The sequence below is a fragment of the Lathyrus oleraceus genome, chromosome 1, assembly GCF_024323335.1.
Source record: "Lathyrus oleraceus cultivar Zhongwan6 chromosome 1, CAAS_Psat_ZW6_1.0, whole genome shotgun sequence".
Taxonomy (NCBI): domain Eukaryota; kingdom Viridiplantae; phylum Streptophyta; class Magnoliopsida; order Fabales; family Fabaceae; genus Lathyrus; species Lathyrus oleraceus.
This window is the reverse complement of record NC_066579.1, coordinates 248,151,164-248,175,837: the sequence shown is the minus strand read 5'-3', so window position 1 is coordinate 248,175,837 and position 24,674 is coordinate 248,151,164. Positions and strand designations below refer to the sequence as shown.

The 24,674-nt window shown below is 36.2% G+C and overlaps 1 long non-coding RNA gene across 1 annotated transcript; it reads right to left on the bottom strand.

Annotated features, from left to right (window-relative positions):
• Positions 1-22,494: 22,494 nt before the first annotated feature.
• On the bottom strand, positions 22,495-24,345 carry LOC127129627 (uncharacterized). Its single transcript, XR_007806370.1, has 2 exons — positions 23,788-24,345; positions 22,495-23,174 (listed from the first exon to the last, which is right to left on the bottom strand). It is a non-coding gene; the product is annotated as an uncharacterized LOC127129627 (long non-coding RNA).
• Between the last annotated feature and the right edge of the window lie 329 nt (positions 24,346-24,674).

Genomic DNA, 24,674 nt, shown 5'->3' with positions numbered 1-24,674 from the left:
TGTATGGGTGTGTACATGCCCATGAGATCATTGATTTAGGTCCACAAATGAGTGTAAGAGAGTCTGAAATCAACTTGGATTGCAAGGCAAATGTGTGTGAAGATTTGAAGTTTGATCTTTGCCAAATGATAATACCATGTTCATGCCATGCGTAGCCTTAGCAATTCTTGTCCAAAATGGATGAACTTAGACTTTTTGGAAAGGTTAGATCAAGAGGAACAACTTTCATGTTCCACACGTTTCCATTTGAAGATTGTATCATGATGAATTTTGAGGTGGAAGTTTGGAAATTTCAACATGTTGAAAATTTTTCTAAGTGTCTAATCATATATCTCAATATTCTCCACCTTGCTTAACTTTTTATGTGAGCTTCAAATGAGAAATGTGTATTCATAAAAGCTGTAGCTATTTCAAAGACCTTAAAAATGGTCACCTATATCATGTCATTTGGATTTGAAATGATAGAGTTATGAATTTTTGAAGTTTGGAAAAATCACTTGTTCAATGGTATAGGTCAAAAGTGACCTATAATGTAGCCTCATATCGCATGCTCATAAAAGTTGAATTAGCTCTCACTCCAAACATAAAAGTTGAAGTATACATCTTGAATTTTATTTTGAAACTTGGAAATATTTTGTCTCATAAAAATTGAGCAAGTTATGGCCTTGGGAAGTTAACTTTCAAATTAGGGTATAGACAAAATGACCTATAATGTTTCAACATAGAAAATGATTTTCCAAGCAAAACTAGCTCTAGTAAGTGTTTTCATGAAAGTTGTTTGGAATATCATTTATAGTAAGTGTTTTCTTGGAATAATTTTCATATGGTGAAAATTTTAGGAGATAGGGTCTAGGGAGACCCATTTTTGATCAGATGAATTCATCTGGCCAACCAACTTGCCAATCTTCAATTATATTGACTTTCTAGGCTCATGGTAGATCATATATGCATAAGATGATGAATTTTGAAGTTTCCCTTGAGAAATTTGATCACTTGGTGAGATAGCTTGTTGGAGAAGTTACTTAAGATACTCAGTCAAACTAGGGTTTCCAAGGCAAATCACCCTCAAACTCTTGAAGAAAACTTGATAAATATAACATGTAGTAATCATTGGGACTCATATATGATGCTTATAATCATTCTTGTATCAATTCATGGTTGTGCTCTTTGTCATGAGGGTCTCAAACCCTAGATATGAACTTGATAGATCAATGGAGATCATGCCCTACCTACAGAAGAGTTAGGCAAATGCAAAGGCATATTTTTGGCATTTTGGTTAGTAAAATGATAAAATACAAGTATGATACAATCAGAAAGTGCTTGGTAATTTCTCCCAAAACAAACCCAATAAAAAGGGGTAAGGAGGATGCCAAGGTATGATCCCAATGCTAATGCTTATGATGAAATTTCATGAGGGGTCTTAGGGTCAAAATTGGGGTCTTACACCTGGGAATTGAATATTTGAAGATAAGATTTTATATCCTCGATGATTTATTTTCATCCCTAGCAGGTTCTCTAATTGGTGTCCCCATCTTGTTGAGATTAGCCGAGTATCTGGTTGTGATGATTGGATCTTTAGTGTTTGTATCCTTTGTGCTCGTATGTCAGCATAATCATATACATACTCATATGTATACATGCGTAAGCATAACATCGGATATTTCGTTGTGCATTTTACATATTGACTTAATTTTTCTGATCCCGTGATTTGGTAATATCATCTCCCCATGAAAATTTGGTGTGTCTGTCCTTCTTCAATATAGAGTGTCAGCCCCTTAAGCAGAAAAAGTTTATCCTTTCTTCTTCCCCACTCAGCTATTTTCTCGTGGATGATTATTATTTTTATTTCCTCCCCAGTTCATTATCTAGATGGAACCACTTCCCTTGAGTTATATCCTCATTGGGTTGAGTCTTGTTTGACCGTTTCTTTCTAGTTCTTACCTAGATAGATCTTTTGGTCTCCAAGAGTTTATTACCCAGTATCTGGTAATATCCTTCTTGATATTGAGTACTTTACTTGTATTGATTTACCCAGTAACTGGTAAAAGGTAATTTACTTCTTTGATTTTTCGAGTGGATTCTTTTCAGTTTCCCCAACGAGTATATCCTTAATATGTTCATATTAGCCAATGATGAATATTCTTCATTATGAGTTTATCCTTGATAGGTTCATCTTAAACGATGACGAATATTCTCACTTTGGTCTTCTACCCTGTAACTGGTAGTTGTAAATCCTATTTCTTTTGGTAGTTTATCCTTGATATGTTCATCTTAACTGGTGACAGATATTCTTCCTTTTGAGTCTATCCTTGATATGTTCACCTTAATCGATGACGAATATTCTCTCTTTGGTCTTCTACCCAGTAATTGGTAGTTATAAGTCCTATTTCTTTTGGAAATTTATCCTTGATACGTTCATCTTAACCGGTGACAGATATTCTTCCTTCTGAGTCTATCCTTGATATGTTCACCTTAATCGGTGACAAATATTCTCTCTTCGGTCTTCTACCCAGTAACAGGTAGTTGTAAATCCTTCTTTCCCAGCAAGACTATCCTTGATATGTTTACCTTAACCGGTAACAAATATTCTTCTGTTGGTCTTCGACCCAGTAATAGGTAGTTGTAAATCCTTCTTTCCCAGTAAGTATATCCTTGATTTGTTTACCTTAACCGGTAGTGGATACTCTTTGTGGCAAGTCTATCCTTGATATGTTTACCTTATCCGGTAACGGATATTCTTCCCTTTGTTATTCTACCCAATAACTGGTAGATATAAATCCAATGTTTTTTTTGTTGATCACCTTTGTTAAGCTGCCCAGTATCCGGTAGTTGGTGATTCTCCCTGGCAATCTATCCTTGATATGTTTACCCTAAACAGTAACAGATATTCTTCCTTCGATCTTCTGCCCAGTGGCAGGTAGTTGTAAATCCTATTTTTTCTTCTTTTTTCCCAGTAGGTTGTTCTTACCCAGTAACCGGTAATGGATATTCCTCATTTTCCTCAACGATTTATCCTTAATATGTTTACCTTAACTGGTAACGGATGCTCCTCTAACAAGGTGTATTATCTTCCTACCCAGTAACAGGTGGTAGATAATATATCTCTTTTACTCCCGTGTTAAAGTTTTTCTTCCTCAGTTGAGTCTGGATTCGTATTTCTTTGTGAAATCGAATTTTTCTGTGTTTGGGTATTTCAGCTTCGTTCTGATCTACGCCTTTCCCTAGTGTTTGTTTCTTGTTGTGTTGGTGTTATTCTGATACATGCAGATTTTTTTCCCAGTCTGAGTTTTTCCATTGATTTATTTTCATAGAAATCCCCACGTGTCTCTAGCAATTTTTAAGTTATAGTCTGGCCTACGCATAATTTTTTCCCCAGAGTCTCTGTCTCCTCGGTGAGTTTTCCTTATGGAATGCATCATGCTCCTATGGACTTTCAGTCCCTCCGGATTCTTTTCCTTTATGGAAATATATCCCCAACAAATATTATGTTTGCATTCATGTCATATGCATCATGAGGTCTCTTAGGGACCAAAATTTGTTTCTTGTTGTTGTTATTGAATCCATTCTACCGCGTTGATACGAAGATTTTAACCTTCACATCCTCTTATAGTATGACCTTAAATAGGGGTAGCTATAAGACCATGATTTTGACCCCTAAGATCCCTCATGCCATCTCATTAATTGGCATTGGCATTAGGATCATACCTTGGTATCCTCCTCACCTATCATTCATTGGGTTTGCATTGAGAGAGACCACCAAGAATATTTCATTGTATCATACTTTATTCTCTTTGTTTACTAACCAAAATACCAAAAATATGTCTAGTGTAGCTTTGTTTCTTTTTGTAGGTAGTGTGTGTATCCATCTGTGCCTCATCAAGCTCACAACTAGGGTTTGAGACCCTCCATGCAAGGGGTAAAGCAAGAAAATGTACACTTGAGTTCTAAGCATCATATATGGATCCTCATGTTCTTTATTTGACATTTTGATCAAGAATTCATCAAGAGTTTGAAGCTTGTTTGTCAAGGAAGCCCTAATTCATCTAGGTATCTTTTGTGCCTTCCTTAACAAGTTTCTTCAACATTTGGTCAAAGACATCAAGGTATACTCCATTATGCATCATATTAAGCATATATTATCCTTCATGATCCTCTAGTACAAAGGAACTTCAAGTTTGCAAGTTGGTTCAAGGAGGTTGACCAGAAAGGTCAACTCGTCAAATCTAGGGTTCCCTAGACCCTATCTGCTACAATTTTTATCATATGAAAATAATTCTAAGAGAAAAGTTACTCTTTATGACATTCCAAACAATTTTCATGTTGGCATTAAGAGGTAATTTTTCTTGGAAATTCATTTTTTATGGTGAAAGATTATAGGTCATTTTGTTTGTGCCCTAGATAGAAGGCCAACTTCCAAGAACCATAACTTCCTCAATTTTTATTACATGAAGATGATACAAGTTTCATGATAAAATTAAATATGTATTATTCAGCTTTTCTTCTTTGATAAAGATCAAATTCCACTTCCAAGGGCATGTGCCATGAGGAAACATTATAGGTCCATTTGGGTCTTTATCATTGAACAAGCAATTTTCCTCAACTTCCAAAATCCATAACTTTATCATGTTGGCTCCAAATTGTGTCAAATTTGTGAATAAATTGAAGATATTTTAAATATATACAACTTTGAATAAGGAACCAAAGTCATTTTAAGCTCATAGCCAAAGTTATTTAAAGGGAAAATGGGTCATTTGACTTTTAACTTAGAAACTTTTCAAGCATGTTTGATTCCTCCAACTTCAAGGCCATAATTCATCATGTTCAAAGCTTCAAATGGAAAAAGTCCCAACATCAAAGTTGTTACACATTATGATAACTTTCCAAAGAGTCCAAGATGATTCCATTTGGATCAAAATTGAAGGGGTTACGCATAGTTTCTTTGCATGGCTCAATTTGGCAACTTTTGAACTCAAATGTTAAACTACTTTGTATGGTTCCATGTTATGATCTCATCTTCATTTGTGTATGAATTGGAGTGGATTGCATTGATCATTTGGGCCTAAACACATTCCCATTCACCCATGCACATTGAATTACTATTTTTGACCAAAAATTGAAATGGTATGAAAATGAGTTCATGAGCTTATAAATACATGTGCATTGCCTCAGATTAAAGGAGGACCCTTGCCCAAGCTCTTCCCATCAATCCCATATCCACCATTGAAAGAATACCTTGAGGATCTCATTAAAATCGAGCTTCTAGTTCAACTTCTGTTTGTGAACTAGAACTCCAAGGATTCACGTCCATTTTGATTCTAATCATCTCCTACAAGCAAGAGGAAGCAAGACCAAGTGAAGTTGCATCAAGATCCAACTTCAAAGTCACTACCCAAAGGTGAATTTTCACAAATTTCTCCTCTTCTATTCTCACTCGTTTGTTATATTTTTTCTTGATTTTTGGTTGGCTGAAGACCTACCAATGTAGGCACTAATACTGAGTTGCTTTGAGGATGAATCAAAGCAATTCAGTTTGCATACTTCAATTTCCAACTCCACATTTCTCATTATAGAGTGAGATTTGGAAAATTTGGAGGTCATATTTAGACTCCTCGTAATTTTCTCTTCAAAATAGTGTATGATCCATTAATTTTTATGAAGTTTTCATCTAGACTACTCAAGTGAGGTGACCGGAGAAGATGACCGGAGTTAGGGCTCCAGTGGTGCATTGGTGTTGTCTAAGCCATTTGATCATGTGGCTACGTTCTAATTTGGTCCATCCATTCTGATTACCACTTGTACATGCGTGTTGACTGTGAACTATGGTGGATGATACACACTTGGCCATCAGATCTGCCACCTTTATTAATGAGGGAGATATGATGGCCCTTGGTTTTTCTATTTTTCAATTAATATTTTAAATAGCATTTTCTTATTTAATTCATTGTAATTTCAATTTTAGTCCAAAAAATATTGGACTACCACCATACTTTCACAAATAAATTCCTCTTCCCATTTCTAAATTAAAATTATTTTTTGGATTTAATTTGATATTTTTAGTGAATTTTATGATTTTTGACTTGTTTTTAATTGATTTTAAATACTTCTGACTTTCAAAAAATTCCAAAAAAATCAGTCAATGGTCCGTTGACTTTATTTGACCTATGATAAACCCCTTGCCCATTTCTTTGGTGATTTTAAGGGATTTGAGGTTTTTGACCTTTTAAAATGTATTTTTCTTCATTTAAAAATTGATTTAAATTGTTTTAATTGCTTTAATATTTTGTTGAGCTATTCTATTGACTTTGTGTTGACTCAACTTCTGTTTGGCATTGGTCTTGGTTGAATTGGACTTTATGGGATATCTTCATCATCATCTCACTTTTTTCCCAATACCTTCATGGCCAATGACTTCTCATAGATCAAAATTCTAGTTGATTCATCAACGACCTAGTGTCAGATGAATTAACATGAGTTTGATTGAGATAGCCCCATCCCTTCTTATTTTTGTGTGTGGTATGCTTTATGAGCTTGGTATTTATACCTTATCTCTAGCATGCATTAACACAAATATTATTATTACCCGCCTCAGATAGTTGTGACTTCTACATAAGTCCAATTGCGATTGTATAACATAGCGCTAAATTCGTCCCAAAAGCAATAGCATTTTTGCAAGTGAGATTGTAAGTCTCACATTCCTCATGGTATTGTGTAAAGATTTTACATCTTTTCCATTTGTGAGAGCTAGTGGCATACTTGTTTATTTTATCCAAGTTTGAACCCTTCTTATGAATGATGTCTAGGTTCATTTCTTCATGCTTGTGAGTGGATGGTTGAGTATTCTCCAAAAAAATGACTTCAATAATTATTTGCTTCACTAACATTCACTAACATTTCTTTGTATTGACTTTATTTTTAATGCCATTTAATTTAATACAATTTAAATTCTTGCATTTTATCATTCATTGTCATTTACATTCATGCAATTTGTTTATGTTTTAGTCATTTTCCCTTTGCTCACTTGAGCCATACTTGTGCTTGTGATATATTTTGTGTTGTTTATGGTCTTAGGACCTTAAAATACTTAATAAAAAAAACCCTAAAAAATATATTGGTGAACTGTTGGACCTCTATCTGTGACTTGGTTTGGAACCTTGGACTTCAAGTAGGCAACATCACTGAGCTATGGAAGAACTTAGCCAATGCCATTAATTGAGACCATTTCTTGACCAATAACATTCATCTGATACAATCCTTGAGAGACTCATTGGGTTTATCTGTTATATTCATTTTGTTTTGTCTGAATTGTTATTTTGATCTTATTGTTATCATTTGATACTTGTCTTTGTGAGTATGTTTCAAGGGACCTTTCATCTGATACATCTAAAAGGCATTGAAGATTGCTTGCTTGGATGTTTGGTTATCTTTATTTGATACCATTGGTCTTATTATTAATTGCTTGGATGATTATGCTTTGTTGCTTGCTTAACAATCCAAAGGAAATAGGTTTCTATATGACACTATTGTCTTGTGGATGCTTCCCATTGGTTAGATATTTTCAACTATAAACTTTTAAATCTTGTCTAAGATAGTCCCTTCATATCCTCCTAGACTTGTTTTAATGAGTAGAAATCTTGGCCTTATGCCATTGATTTTCAAAATGTTTTATTAATCAAATTTGTAAATAAACTTAATCATATTGACCTTATTTTCAAAAAGACAAAAAGAACTAACAACATCATCTAATCCTTTTGCCCACTTTGTACCTATTTATTTTAACCTTTTCAAAAGAGAGAATTTAGATTTGAGTTGTTTTTTATTGAGATATAATTCTCCCCTTCCATGATATATTGATTGTAATACTTTCCATTTATTAGGGGTTAGTGGCATATTTGTTGATTGAATCCAACTTGAAGCCCTCCCTCTTAAATGTTGTAAAGCACTCATTATCGGTGGATGTTTGGTTGAGTATTCTCCTATTGATAACAAAAGATCTTTAAGCTTTTGTTAAAATCAATCCACCCATCTTTGAAATTTTTACCACGAACTACGAGATTTTGATCCCTCATTTTTATGTTGGTACATAGGCATAAGACCAAAGGTCTTGTCAAACACAAAATTGTAAATAAATGAATTCTTTTCTCATCCCCTCATTCTTTTTTTTAGCAAACATATTTTCAACTAAAACACTTGCACACAAAAAAGGGCTCCCTAGGAGTACCTAGGACACTTTAGGTGCTAATACATTCCCTCTATGTAACCAACCCCCTTACATGAAATCTCTGACATTTTATTAGTTTTGATTTGAAAACTTCTTATCTTTGGGTTTTGTTCGTACTTTCCGCTTTTCCTTTGGAAACAATAAAAGTGCGGTGGTGACTCTTGTTTTATAGACATTGAGCTAATCAATAGCTCGACGGTCATGAATTTATCGCTACATTATTCATATTTTTCTGACCAAGAATCATGTTCATATTATTCTTGTTGATACTTACTAATATATTCACGTAAGGACTCTGAAGAAAAAAGAAACCATTATATGATGTATCCCTTTGTTGTATAGATGGTTTATTTTGCATCTACCCAACAAAGGTCCTTTCATTGAGAATAAAGACAATCTAAAGTGGTCTCAAAGGATCATGTCCTTGAATGCTGAAGATATTTCCTGGTACTCTAGAAGCTATGATAATGTCAAACTCATCCTCAATTATGGGGACTTCCCTAATGTACCTCTTCTTAGTACAAAAGGTGGAATCAACTACAATATGAGATTGACACTATGTCAGTTGGGATACCCTATGGTGGAAAAACCTGATTCCAAGCATGTGGAGGATTTTGTCTTGGACGAAGGGGTCAACAACCCTTAGTTACTCAAGAAGATTATCAAGGCTTGGGGAGAGACATGTCGTCAAGGAAGAGCTGAAATGGGTAAGAAGAACTACATAGCCAGGGAAGCTTATACCATATGGGTTAAGGCTAGGGTTAAAGAGATTTTGTTTCCATTTCCACCAGATCCGTCTATGAGCATCAAGCGTCTCGAACTCACTGTTAATCCTATCTCTGAAGTTGAAAAGCTAAAGGGAATTATCAAGGCATTATAGGAAGAGAACGCGGATTTCATTGGAGAAGGAGAACTTGAGCCTCTATCTGAATCGGGAGAGGGATAAGACACTTCAAGAGGACAACGAGGTCCAAGTTGAGTTGTATAAGAGAAGGAAGGTAGGCGAAGCATTAAAGATAACTTGTGCTAGTCTATCATCCAAGAAGAAGCAGTTAGAAGATACTCAATATCAAGCCTTCAAATTTGAGATCAACTACAAGGATGAAATCAAGAAACTTCAAGATCAATTGGAAGTTTGCAAGAAGGGGTTGAAAGATGAAAAAATTCGTGGCAGTCAACTAGAGCTTACTCTTTCTCAGCGCCAGAGTGAATTATACCAAAGGTTTGAAGAGATTTGAGGGTTGAAAGATCAAGCACATAAGGATCTTGAGAATACTAATATGCTCAAACAAGAGAATGATCATTGGGAGAGACACAATAGACATCTTTAAAAGCTCATAGATAAGAAGGAAACATTTTTGCGAGATCTTCTGGATGGACCTGATCACACCTTATTGCACAACATTCTTAAGGATGCGCAATATTGGAGGGAAAGGCATGCATGCCTGACCCAATTTTCTGAACACGCCATGGAAGACCTGCCAGAATTGTTGAAGGAAGCCTTTGTTGTAGTGTTTCCGCATAATGTTCCTTGGGATATATTCCATTATATCTCTGTTTGCAGGGTGGTGTTTGATAGGGTTAAAGTTGAGCTTATTATAGCCCGTCGGGGAAATTATTGATTTGTACTTGTACTCCATTTCTGGATATTGTATAAAAAGACTTTCTTTGCTATTGACTTCATATATTGTCTTTGTCTTTATGATTACTCGTGTTAAAAAACAAAACTCAAGGATTACCTGGAAATTTTTTTCTTATAAAAAAAAGATGAATGATAAAAGATTAAAATATGCATATGTCAATTATTTTTGCATGCATCCATGCATCCACACATTCACTTATTTTGGATTTAGGAAAACAAAATTCTTACATTCTCATCTTTCCGCAGCAATTACGATGACTCGTCACCGATATTTTACCAGAGCTAACAAATAAAGACTCATGGCTGACTTTGAATCTAAAACGCTGCTGTCAAGGAAACTTTGGCCCAAGTCTAGGGAGAAATGAACCTCTTCTGAGGCATCATGGAAACCAATATGGAATAGGTCTAGACACAAAGGGATTTTACCTCTGTTAATCCTACTAATACTATTGTTACCAGGGCTACTGCAGTGACCACTTCTGTTGTCGATGTTATTACTACTGTTGAGACTCCGATTGAGATAGTGGTGCCACCTACTATGAATCAGTCCATCTTCCCATATGCTCCTAATAGGCTTGCTAACGCTTATCCATGGGGAATGCCGCCCAATTTTTCTTCTCAATTTACCAATGGAGGTTCCTTCATTCCGCACCAAGCACTTGCTGCCCCTTATACTGCTGGAAATTCTTCTCTCCATTGGGGTATGCCCATGTTTCAGTCTCCTCAGATGGTTGATGATGGAAACCCTGAGAATCTTCAAGATCAAGTTCATAATGCTGACACTCTCGACAATAATGTTGAATAACGAGGCTCGTGCCTCAACTTCCAGATTCCTTCCCAGGAAGCTCAGCTACGAGCCAAAATCAATATCAAGTGGTTCAAATTGCCTATATAGGCACAACCTATGTTGCCATGATGCCTTATGTACCTGTCAATCTTGCATTTCAGTATGTGCAGTCTGGGGCACCTAAAGCTCATAATGCTCAGACTGGAGGTCAGTTCCCTCAGCTTATGAATGTTGTTCCTCATACTGTCCCTTCTGGTTTTTCTTATCCTCCTCAGACGATGTTTTCTCCTCAGTCAGTGCCTACTCAGGCATATGTTCAGTATGTTTCTTGACCAGCTAGTTAGGTCGTTGTTCCAAATGCTAGTCCGGCTAGGCCGGTGAACTATCAATTGCTAGACGATAGAATCAGGGTTTTAGAGGGTTTCCCGGCTTTCGACATGTATGCTAGTGACTTGTGTTTGGTTCCAAATGTGGTATTTCCTCATAAATTTAAGGTACTGGATTTACCAAAATACAAAGGATTGAGTTGTCCTCGGAGTCATGTTACGACGTACTGTAGGAAGATGGCATCCCACATTGATAATGATAACTTACTAATTCATTTTTTCTAAGATAGTCTTTCTGGGGCTTCCTTTGATTGGTATATGAGTTTGGAGCATACCAAAATCAGGTCGTAGAGAGACTTATCTGAAGCATTCCTGAAATAATATAAGTACAATCTGGATATGGCGCCGACTAGGTTGCAATTGCAGAATCAGTTTCTAAAGTCCAGCGAAACATTCAAAGAGTATGCTCAGAGGCGATGTGAAATGGCTTCTCGAGTCAGGTCGACTTTGTCTGAAAATGAACTAATTGACATCTTTATGGGTACCTTGCAAGGTTTGTATTTTGAGAAGATGATTGGTTGCTCCTCATCCATTTTTACAAATATTATGACTATCGGAGAAAGAATTGAGAATAGGGTAAAATCTGGAAAAATTGTGGGTACTGTTTCTCAGCCAGCTGTGAATAAGAAACCACAAGGTAGATTTCTAAAGAAGAAGGAAGGTGAGACAAGTGTTGTGACGACAAATGTCCACCCTCAGTATCAGACTCCTATGGCTCATGTGTCGTATTATCCTTATCCATACATTGATGTTGCCCAGTATCAACAACCTCCTTTTCAGTATCAACCGCAAAATCATAATCAATAGCACGCACCAGCTCAACCTGCTCAAACTCAACAAAATGCTCGTGAAAATAACGGTCAAGGCCAATGGTAGTATTAGCGTAATAACTATGGTAGACCTCCTCACATCAATAAAATTTCAGTACCATATATTGAATTGGTGCCTTATTTGATTCATGTGGGGGCTATTGCGCCAAGGGAAATTCCACAGGCCATCCCTCCTTATCATCCCAAGCATAACCTTAATGCCTATTGCTCCTTCCACGCCGGGCATGTAGGCCATTCAACTGAAGATTATTGGCCTCTCAATAATATATTTTAGAAGAAAAACCTAATATAAATACAAACCCTCTGCCAAACCATAATGGGCCAACGATCAACACAGTGATTGATGAAGAGACTACAAAATCTATCAGAAGGATCGTTGATGTGAAGACTCCAATGTACATGGTTGTTAAAAAGCTTGATGAATATGGTTTTATGGATGGTGTTCATGATGATTGTGATATGTGTGAATCAGATCCTGATTGTTGTGATGTTTTGAAGGGTTGTGTTTAGAACTTGATGAATCAGGGAATGATGCAGTTCTCGAGGTCAAAAGTGGTTGAAGAGATTGTTATCATTGAACCAATAACCATAGTATACAAAAAAAAAGATATAAACTTCTCCCAAGAGCATCAGCCTATCCTTATTGTGTTCTTGGTCTGTTCCCATATCAAGATACCAAGGTAATGCCTTAGAGGTATGATACGACTGCGTACATGGGTGGAAAAGAAGTTCAATTTTCTGATACTAAAATTGTTAATATAACTGGAACGGGAGGCATGGCGCACAGTGGCCGTGTATTCACTCCGGAGTACAGTCATAGGTTGTCTCTATCACCCATAGTTGTACCTCCTAAGGAAAAGGTTCTTCATGTTCCTCCTCCGCAGGTAGGGGCATTTGTTCTCGCCACTCTGGTCGTGACAACTATTCTAGTTGTAACAAAGGTTATCCTAGATGAGGTTGCAGAGTCTGAAACCTCCACAGGTAAAGGGATGATGAATAAAGACGAACAGGTTGAAGGTCACAAGAAAGGTATCTCTATTGAGGAAGGCCGATAATTCCTCAAATTGATCAAAAAGAGTGACTTCAAAATTGTTGACCAGCTGGGTCAGACTCCCTCCAAAATCTCTATTTTGTCTTTATAACTGAGTTTTGAGGCTCACCGTAAGGCATTGTTGAAAGTCCTAAATGTTGATCATGTAATGCAGGATATCATGGTCGATCAATTTGACGGTGTGGTTGCAAATATCACTGCCAACAGGTACTTAGGATTTAAGGAAGCAGAATTACCTTCTGAGGGAAATGGCCATAATAAGGCATTGCATATTTAGGTCATGTGTGTAGACATTTTACTATATCGAGTTCTTGTTGATATTGGTTCCTCGCTTAATGTGATGCCGAAAGCTACATTGAGTCAGCTATAGTTTAAGGGACCCGAAACGAGGGCCAGTGTGTTGAATGTTAGAGCTTTTGATGGCTCTTAGAGGCAGGTTATTGGCGAGGTGGATTTACCTATTTGTGTAGGACCTCATCAGTTCACTATCACCTTCATAGTTATGGACATCAATCCGGCCTACAGTTGTTTGTTGGGGTAGACCTTGGATTCATGTTGTTGGGACATCAATTCTGACAAAGTTCGAGCAATCCAATATATGCCACCTCCCTGAACAGAAAAAGAAGTCTGAGGTTTCCTTGGTCAACTTAATTATATTTCCATATTCATACCACATTTAGCGGCTACCTGCGAATCAGTCGATTGTGTGAAATAATGATTGTCAAGTGGCATTTGAAAAAATAAAAAAATATTTTCAAGAACCACCAATCCTCATACCACCTGTTCCTAGTAGACCTCTTATTATGTACCTCACGGTACTCGATGAATCCATGGGTTGTGTTTTGGGTCAGCATGATGACATATGCAAGAAAGAACATGCAATATATTATCTCAGCAAGAAATTCATTGAGTGTGAGACCAGATACTCACTCTTAGTGAAGACTTGTTATGCTTTGGCTTGGGCAGCTCGACGCCTGAGACAATACATGTTTTAACATATTAATTTATTAATATCCAAAATGGATCCGATAAAGTATATATTTGAAAAGCTTGTTGTCACTGGTAGAATTGCTCATTGGCAAATGTTGTTGACGGAGTATGATATCCAGTATGTGACTCAAAAAGCTATTAAGGGGAGTATTATGTCTGATTATCTTGCTCACTTACTTCTGGAGGGTTATCAACCATTGTGGTTTGACTTTCCATATGAAGACATCATGTTTATCAGAGACTACGTTATTCCAGGGCCCGAAGAAGGCCCCAAACTAGGATCGCGATGGACGCTCGTGTTCGATATTGCTTCTAAAAGCTTGTGGTCATGGAATAGGCATAATTATTACTTTTCCAACTAGCTTCCACCTTCCATTTACCACTAGATTATGCTTTGCCTGCACTAACAATATGGCAGAATATGTGGCATGTATATATGGTATTGAGGCAGCCATTGACTTAAGGATTAAAATTCTTGAAGTATATGGAGATTTAGCTCTGGTAATCAGTCAGGTAAAGGGTGACTAGGAGACTCGGGATAGCAAGTTGATTCCTTATAAAGAGCGTATCAGAAAACTGATACCCTACTTTGATGAAATTTCTTTTCATCATATCCCTATGGAAGAAAATCAGTTGGCAGACGCTCTAGTAACGTTGGCATCCATGTTTAAGGTCAAATGGAAGAATGAAGCACCTGATATTCATATTGACTACCTGGATGAACCAACATATTATCTAGCGATCGAGGCAGATTCTGATGATAAACCTTAGTTCTATGACATAAGGACATATCTGGAAAAAAACAATATCCCGAGGGTATATCCGTTATTGATAAGAAAGCTTTGAGAAGAATTTCCTTCAATTTTTTCTTGAACGGTGATGTGCTACATAAGAGGAATTATGATTATGTGCTGCTCAGATGCGTGGATAGACACGAAGCGAGCCTGATCATAAAATCCATACATGAAGGCTGCAAGGGTGTACATGAAAAAGTTAGGTATCAAATAAAATATATAAAGCTCTCTAATTTTAAAACCCGGAAGGGAGACTTAGGAAAAAATGATCATCCCGGTGGACGGAAAAATAGAAAATGTCAAAGCAAAAGTTAGGGATAAAGGCATTTGACTATGTTCCTTTAGCCTACCCTACTACAGCTAGATCTCAAACGACCGAAGATCGATCCAATCATCGCCAATCGAAGCGAAGTATTGGGACTCGGATCCTATAGTGGATGACAACCAATGTTGTAATTAATGGAAAAATACAAAAATAGTTCCCATTGCCATTTCTTTTATTTTTTCAATTTTTTCAATTTCCTCTTTAAGGATTTTTGCATCCTCGTACGCATTGTATATACATATTTTTTTAATCAATAAAATTCAGTTCTTTTATCAATTGCTTTTCATTTCTCCTGCATTTTGTATGCTAAATAACTGATTTATTTTGATCACATAATGCTATAAAATTTGGGGAATAATAAAAACTACATTAAAAGAAAACTGGATGCATTGCTTTAACCTCCTGAAAAATCCTAGAAGAGGATCGTTAGTTTGAAAGTTTTTCTTAACATCTGGAAATGTCTTGATGACCGCCCGGTTAGATCATATATCTTTGTGCTCTCCAGAAGGACCATGTGGAATCTCCAGTAGTGGTGGTAATACATAACATTCTCATAAATAACAGTTTCTTTGGTACAGTCAGTGACAAGTCGAAGTGTCCTCTATGCCAAAAACCCTACCTTGTGAATGACATCCATATAGCCTCATGAAATATTCATACGTCATGAAAACAAAGCATGCAATACATGCAACATGTATATCATATTCCTCATTTGCAATTAATATCCCCACAGAATATTGATAAATCCCAACAGATGAACCTATAAAAGTCAAACTTCCATCCTTATATTTCATATGACCATGATCAACAGGAAAATTTTCGAATGCTTTGGTATTTAATCCGCTTCTACCTAGAATACCTGAAAAGCTCCCGTTATTCATGCATTCAGGTTAAGGATGATTAAATAGGGGCAGCCGTGGTACCCCAAAATTTGCCTTCCCTTTTTCATCCTTTCATTCAATCATTGGCTTGGGAATCATATGTATACATCCATGCTTCATTTATGTGCATCATTCATCCATTGATACCTGATAATTTGATCACCATAGATTTAAAGCTCTTGGATTGCAAACCTAGGTTTTGTGTGTGGAATAAGCTTAAAGGCATGGCTTGGTTATTCATCTAATCATAGGGGATGTAAAACCCTAATTACTTGGTCTTTGAGGCATGGATTTAATAAGATCTCATCACGATACTCCTCAGGGCTTTCAAAACCTAATTTCTTGATGATTTGGTTATGGGGACTTATGGATGCTCTTTGGGTTTTGTCTTGGTGTAGCGGTGTATTCGTCGCTATATGATTTATTGATTAAACCATAAGCAAAGCATACAATGAATTCGAGTCGCCACCGCACTTTTATTTATCCAAAGGACTGGCTAAAAAGCGAACAAAAGCCTAAGAAGTTTTACACGTAGAAAACTAATAAAAAGATCAGAGAGTCTGGGTAAGGGGTAAATTACGCAATGGGAAGGTGTTAGGCACCCACTACGTCCTAGGTACTCCTAGGGAGCCCTTTTCACACTTGTTGTATAAAATTGTTATTTGTTATGAAATATTTATTGTGCAAACATGATTGGGATGATGAGAAAAGAATATACAATTTAATTATTTTTGTGTTCGAACGGATGAACCCGTTGCCTACGTACCTTCCATCAAAGGTAAGGATCAAAACGCCGTAGTTCGGCTAAAAGATTTCCAAAAGTTAGTGAGTTCAATTTTAAACAATAGCACTGAGGCTCTTCATTATCAATGGGAGAAAAACTCGACCAAGACCAACATCCACCATGCGAGGATAGCTTCGACGTACTAGAGGGGTTAACCCTGTTTTCAGTACGGAAGTCTTATAGTCGACTCACTAAGGATAGGGTGAGGTTTACATCAACCACAATGATAATTGAAACCTATGGCTAATGCATGAAAAGATTAACAATGGACAAAGCCAAAACAATTGAATGGGTGAAGTTAATTGATTGTGATTATGAAAGTAGGGTCAAAGTATGATTAAGATTGATTCAAAAGAAGTATTATGAAAGGGAGTTTGAAAAAGTCAAGGACTTGGGTCCAGGTTTTTGATTTGAAAATATGAAGATGTTTGCACAATATCTATCTCAAGTTTGAAAGTAATGTGTGAAAAGGTTTAGGACATAATGGGGATGAATGGATGAAAATGGATTGTAAAACTTCCTAGAATCTTCACCTCTTGAAATCATATTGAAGATGACTCAAGTGTGTCCTTTGGAATAGGCGATGAGCAATAACAAACAAACAAAGGAAGAAAGGCAACAAAAGCGGATACCGGATGCCAATTACTGGACTTATACCAATCTCCTAAAACAGAACTGGATATCAGAGGCCACTCCATGGACTTATACTAATCTCCTCAACAAAGAAATAAAAGGTGGATACCGGATGCCAATCTATCTGGACTTATACCAATCTCCAACAACAAAGCAAACACTTGGATGTCAGATGCCAATCTATCTGGGCTTACTCTAACCTCCAACATATGATCATAGGAAAGCAAATGCCAAATTACACGGACTTACAATTGCATCCTCACATAAATTAAACAAATGCATCAAGCAAAGAGAAGATGAGTGGCCAATGAAATGGTCTTATACTCACTTCCATATCATAGGAACAATGGCCAATGAATGGTCTTACAATTGTCCTCAATGGGTAATCAACAAAGATATGTCATAAAGACAGAGGGAATGATCATGCACTAATGAGCAATTAATGATGATAAATGCATAAAGCATGCAAGCAAACATGTGCATATGAAGTAAGCAATCAATCAATCAAAGGCATTCAGCACACACTATAACCAAGCAATTAGGCTCATACAAAAGGGTAGGCATTAAAGCCAACTGGAGTAGGGTTACTGGTGCTCTTAACCTTGACATTGAGGGGCTAAGGTGAAGCAGATGAAAGGATATGAGGGGTGTGCCTCATGCTCTTATCCCTGGTCAGGGAGAGCTTTGAATATCAGAAGGTGTGGGAGTTCAGAAAGTAGGAACTCTCTCCACAGATTATTGACTCGATAGATCTTGGGTTTTTACTCACTATGCATCAACACATGTGGTGTGAGCAAGGTGAGTGACACACAGAATAGTAGGAGATAGGTTACATATCTCTTGGATTCTACCAATTGCCTTATTCAAAGGACTTTTCCTGCTTGGGACAAATGTAAACACACACAAGCATTGCCTCTTAAGGAGGACTTCAGACAATTGCCTGGCCAAGTAACAGGCCAGGTCTTCCAGACTACATGAAGATAAGGAATTATACCTCAATGCAAATTGCTATTAAAGCAAATCAAAGCAAGTTCTTAAAGAACTAAGCAACTAAGGGTACCTGAAACCAGTCAAACAGAATCAGTACACAACTCAAAGTCAAACCAAAATAAGATAGGGATCAACAGTCAACACAATCAGTTAAATGTGCAATGCACAAGGCTCAAAGCATGTAAGCCAAGCAACCTACAAAACAAACAAGTTAGTCATGATAATCAATCAAGCTCAATCAATTTGTATTGATCTCTTTGGGTATTTGTTGCTTAACCTGAAACAACAAACTTAAACATGAGCAACATGACCACTAGGACAAGCCTAGGGTCAAAAAGAGATAAGAAAATCAAAACAGCAAGTGACAAGTGTCCAAAATCAAGTTCAAATAATCAAGAAACAAACTCAATTGGTTCCATGTTCATATCAATCATCATCATCATTTTATAAGCAAATTAGGTCAAAGCATGGCATATAGAAGTTCAAAGAAGTCAACAGAATGATTTAGCTCAAAACCAATCTCAAACATTTCAATAAATTATCAAATAATTCATGGTCAAACATCATCCATAACATGATAAGCATATCAAATTTCAGCTCATTTGGATCAAAGGAAGTAGGTCAATGAAAATCAGAAAGGCAAGGCAAGTTTAAGCATGCTCAAAGAAGTCAACCAAACATGTACCAACTTTAATAAATCATAAAACAGTGGCAACATATGAGAAATGAATGGGATCAAAACCATGACAAACTTTAAGATGTCTACAAATCACATGTCAAATTTCAAGTTCGTCCAATAATGCATGAGAATTTCACAAATCATATGAGAACATGTGTCACAAAAAGTCAACATATGACCAAACAGGGGAGACAATCCCAAACAAATAGGAAATGCCATCAATAATTCCAGAAAAAATCACATGTAAACTAGACATCCACAAGTATGTTCATGCAAAAATTCAGATCAATTTGAGTTCAAGAAGCATGGTAATTAAAATCATGAAGTGGGACATCAATGGTGTGACACAAATTGTCACACCCCTAATCAAAAAATCATATCTCCTCAACCAGCAATGATAAATTCACAAACTCTACACCAAAATCACCATGAATGTGTCTAGTTTAAGCACAAAAAATTTGGGAAGCATTGGATAATGTATCATCATTTCACAATCAATTTGGTGAGACATACACAAAATGGACACATATGACAAACCCTAGCACAATTTAAAATCCACACATGCAAAAAATCTGGAAAAATCATGATAAAAAACTAGAGATCAAGAGGAGCATTTTGCAAAAAAATCCCATCTAATTTGGATCAAAATTGAGTGTGCTATGATTTTTGTAAGTTGGCCATGTAAAATGAAATAAAATGAAGAAATAAAATGATTTAATGAAATAATGTGACACGGAATGGCATTTTGGTAATTAAGGGTTCCCTTAAGTGAAACGCACCGTTTCACTTAAGGAGGTGTCGCGTCCTCATTGGGTCATGGCAATGTAACAGGGGTTCTTCATGCAAAACAAAAACGAAACAGCCAACGCGTTCTGGGTTCAATGGAATTAGGGTTTACGTTGTACTGTTCATCATCATCAACAATCGTGAAAAAATTTTCTCCCAGAAATGGAAAACAAATACATCAATCAACTCAGCAAACAATGCACATCAACATTACAACATCCATTTTCAATGACTCGAGCTAACAAAGCAGAACCAAGCACAAACATATTCACATATGAAACTTTGAATCCATGTATCTCTCTCAATATGCAACCATTTTTAATGACTCAAAGCTCATTGTGACCAGCAAAGCAAACTCTATCCAAAGCATATCAACATTTTGAGAATGGAGAGATTCGAATTTTACCTGACTTGAAGAGGCAGTATGGAATTCGTGGTTGTTTGGCCTCAAACAGCTGAAACAGATGTACAAGGAGGTCCCAGAAGGTGAATGGAAGAAGGATTTTAGCTCAGCAACCTTGATTCTAGCTCAAATCGAAAACTGCCATGGAAATGCTTTGATGTAACAGTGGTAGATCCCTTGCTTACAGCTGGAAAATGATGCTCACAAATGCTCCAAGAATGTTGGTAGGTGATGAAGCAACCAACAGGGCACGAGTTCCTTGAGATTTTTTAGCAAAAGTTCAAAATGAAGAAGATGAATGTTTTTAGAGCAAATGAGTTTTTTGGTCTGGTTTAGTGTATTGTGGCTGCTAGGGCTTTTCAGAATGGAAATGTGGTATATGTAGTCTGTTTAGTGTTGCATTAGCTTGGTTAATTGAATGGTAATCAGAATTTGCTTAATGAAGTGTGTTTTGACCAATTTGCTAAAATCCATTCAAGTTGCATGGGGGTGCATGAGACTGCACGAAAATGGGCCTTGAACATACCCTAAATATGATTTCTGGACATTTGCCAATGGTAAAAAACAATGGAAATGGTTATTTTGAAAGTCAACTTTTTTACCTTTCCTTTTTAATTCAAGTCAACTAAAAAAATGCCATTTTGATTGGTGAAATTTTGGTGAATTGTGATGAAATATTTGGATAGAGCACATCAAATATGACTTGTAGCAAAAAACCTCACTCAATTTGGCCAAATGGTTTGGAAGATATGGCACTTTGAAGTTCAAAAATGTTTTAGAATGATTTGATCATAACTTGCCAACCATAAATGGGAATTAAGTGTTCTTGGACTTTTTGAAAATGGGAGAACAAGATCTTCAACTTTCATGTTGGACAAAAATTCATTTGAAGCTTGTATGATGATGTAATGTTGAGGAGCAAGACTTTCCATTTTTGGCAAATTCCAATTACAGGTCAACTTTCTATTTTTGGAAATTTCTTGTCTGACTTCAAAATCTTCACTGTGGATGTTTGACATGTTATATGAGGCTTATATGGACATGAATGAGACCTCTCAGACCAATTCCCACCATCAAATCACTGATTAAATGCACAGTTGACCACAGTTGACTTTGCTAAGGTTTTGGTTGACTGAACCAAGTTCTGATGAATTCCAGGCCCCTACCACTTGATATCTTGATCCAAAATGATGTCACAACTCATATGAACTCTTGATGAATGATCATGGTGCCCAAATTCTGCAAGAATGGCCACCATCTATCTCAATGACTGACTTTGACTAATTTGACCTAATTGGCTTCATCTGCAAGTAACATGGTTAGATGACAATATTTTTGTACTTTTGGTTAGTAAACAAATGAAAAGCAATGATATACAAATGCAATACATGCTTGGTGATCAAGAACCACACTCACAAGATACCCACCCACTAGGAGGGAAGCAAAGGTGCACAAAGATCCTTGAGGCAATGATATGATATGATATAAGCCATGAGGGATCTTAGGGCCAAAATTGGGGTCTTACACTTGGCTATCAAAGCCCTAATGGAGGGCTCGTGTATTTAAGATTTGTTTATGAAGCATCTGGATTCATTCAAAGGCCTTGTTTGAGGGGTATGCCCCATTAAAACCCTAATCAGGGAGTTTTGGTCACCTAGTGATTGTGTGAAACCCTAATTCATTAAGAGGAGATTCTTAACTATCATATCACGCATCACCCGTCTTCTGCATGCCTACATGTTTGATGTTTCATCTAATTCAAACATTGCCTAGGCCATTTATTTAAGTCTTTTAGTATTGGCAGAAGCACTTATACATATGTCTTGATTCATTGTGAATTAAACATTAGTCTTTGTTTCCTGTGAATCATATCTTGTTTGCCTTACATATAAAAACCCTAATCCACAGTTGACATTGGTCAACTGTTGACTTTTTGGTCAAACAAGTTGACCAAAGTCAACCATCCATTTATAGGTCCATTTGATTGTTGCATCATTGATCATTTGTATTATTTTCAATCCACACTTTTGTTTAGCCAATATTCAAGCATGGCATATCATTCTTTTCCATTTTGATTCATTCGATCCAAATTCAACCATTCAAGAATCAAACTTAAATACATTTGCTATTCAATGTTCAAAATTTAACTTACAAAGTCATTTATGTAGATTCCATTCATAAATATTTGTCATTCATCTTTTTCCATGTTTAATTCATTCACATATACATTCCAATATAAATCAATTTTTATACCAATTCCATTTATTCAATTTCCAAATACATCACAACCAATCGTTCAATTTCATAAATCCGTGTTTCCATCGAAAAACTAGAAAATCATATTCATATCCATTTCACATTACAACATTTAAGCATTTACATTCAACCAAAATTACAAGTGCAAGACAATTTCAATCACAAACTACAATGAACTGTCCCAAGTGCACTTAAACTAACATGGCCTATGTTTCCCATTTAGGTTCCTAAAACATCCAATTTCAACCATAATTTCCATAGCCATTTCCTTCGAGCAATGTGCAGCTCTATGTTTTAGCATAAGTTGAATCCCAAACCTATAGAAAGATCTCAGTTCCGACATTAACATCATAATGCGTTTTGCTAAACATCCACATATTATGCCCAAGTGCTTTCACACATCACTAATTAAGTTAAACCATTGAGCATAAGATGCCAAAGATCATTTGATTAACATAACATACCAAGTTTAATATGAAGCAACCTAGTTTTATTAACTTAACTATAGTAGCAGTTATAAACATCCTTAAGATTTTCTAGTTCTAACATCATACATTCCATAAGCAACTCTAATCCAAGTAAGTGTTTACAACTCTAATCCAAGTAAGTGTTTACGACAGTAGCAATTTAAATGAGTTAGTAGCCAAATGAATGATGAATAATGACCTGCTCAAAGCATCTGAAGAGATAACAGGGCCTTGCATAAGCCTTCCCACCTTCCTGTAAAATTACCAGCTTACTGCATAATTATAACAACAAGATCAACAATTAACATTACATCACATAACCTGTTCAAATTACAGTTCACAAAAAACAATTTCAAAACTAACGAGTCCAATTGGCAATCTCATAACAGATCCATAACTAACTCCTTCTCCTAACCAATTCAACATACCAATAACTAACTTTCATTTCTAACTAACTAGTTAACTGAATCATTAACACCATCACAGTTAATAATTGATTTACACAGGGTGATTTAACAGAGCTCAAACTCTGTTAGTGCTGAGGTTCTATATGTACTTCACATCACAATCTCAAGGACTCCACATAGTTTTCACCATCGATTTCCTCATATCCCTCATTCTCACAACTCTCTCGAAAACCTCACACAAAGCCCTATTAGGAAGCCCTTTGGAGCTTCACATCAAAGCTCCAGTTATGCTTGAGCTAGGCTTTATCCTCAATCGATTCACGTAGAGTATTTCATTCACACAGAATCGACTCACGCAACGCAACCATGCTTAGAAGAACAGAAGTGAGAAGAAGAAGATTGGAAGAAAGTGAAGTGTTTACGAGAAGAAGAAGATTGGAAGAAAGTGAAGTGTTTACGAGAAGAAGAAGAAGCATACATAGGGATACATGTTTCTTGCCATTGTGTCAAATCCAGCGAGTTCTTCTTCTTGCTTCAATTTACGATTCGTCTCGATCTCGCGTTGCAATTTCATTTTGGTTTTGGTTGATGAAGATGGTGACGGACGCGAATAGGAGTGTGTTATTGATTTCGTGGTTCAAAAACCTTGATGAAACATTGAACAGTTGAATGGACTTGAGTCAGAACGTGTGAGAGTGAAGGATGAAATTTTCGTTTGCGCTGCTGAGGATCGATCCTTGGCCTGGATTGGTTGATGCGTTAGACTTGAACGTGAATCCATGGACCTGGTTTGCATAAGAGTAGGATTGTGGTGGTGATTTCGTGGTTCAAAATTTTTAGTGTACATTGAACGATTAAAAGGAGTTGAGTCAGAATGCATGAGATTGAAGGATGAAATTTTGTCTGCGCCGCTGAGGATCGAGCTTTGACCAGGTTCATTTTCATTGCCCGGATAATGAACCTGTGGAATTGGATCCGGTGGACTTCATTGCCCATTTCTTGTTTTAATTCTTTTGTTTTGTTTGATTAGTGTTTGTTTTACTTTCTTAATTGTTGATTAATTAGACTAATTAGGAATTTAGTTAGGATTAATTGAATTAATATGGTAGATATTTTAGAATTTAATTAAAATTAGGATTTTAATTTTTAATTAGAATTAATCGTTCTAAGTAGAAATAATCAGAATGATTGATTTTAATTAGAATTTTAATTCTAGTTTTAATTCCATAATTATTTTCCATATAATTTAACCATTTTAACCCTATGGTTTATTTATAGATTTCATGTTCCCTTAGGATTAGGGGTTGATTTAGAATAATTGGTTACTTTGATAATTTTTCATGTGATATTTTGATAATTGATTAA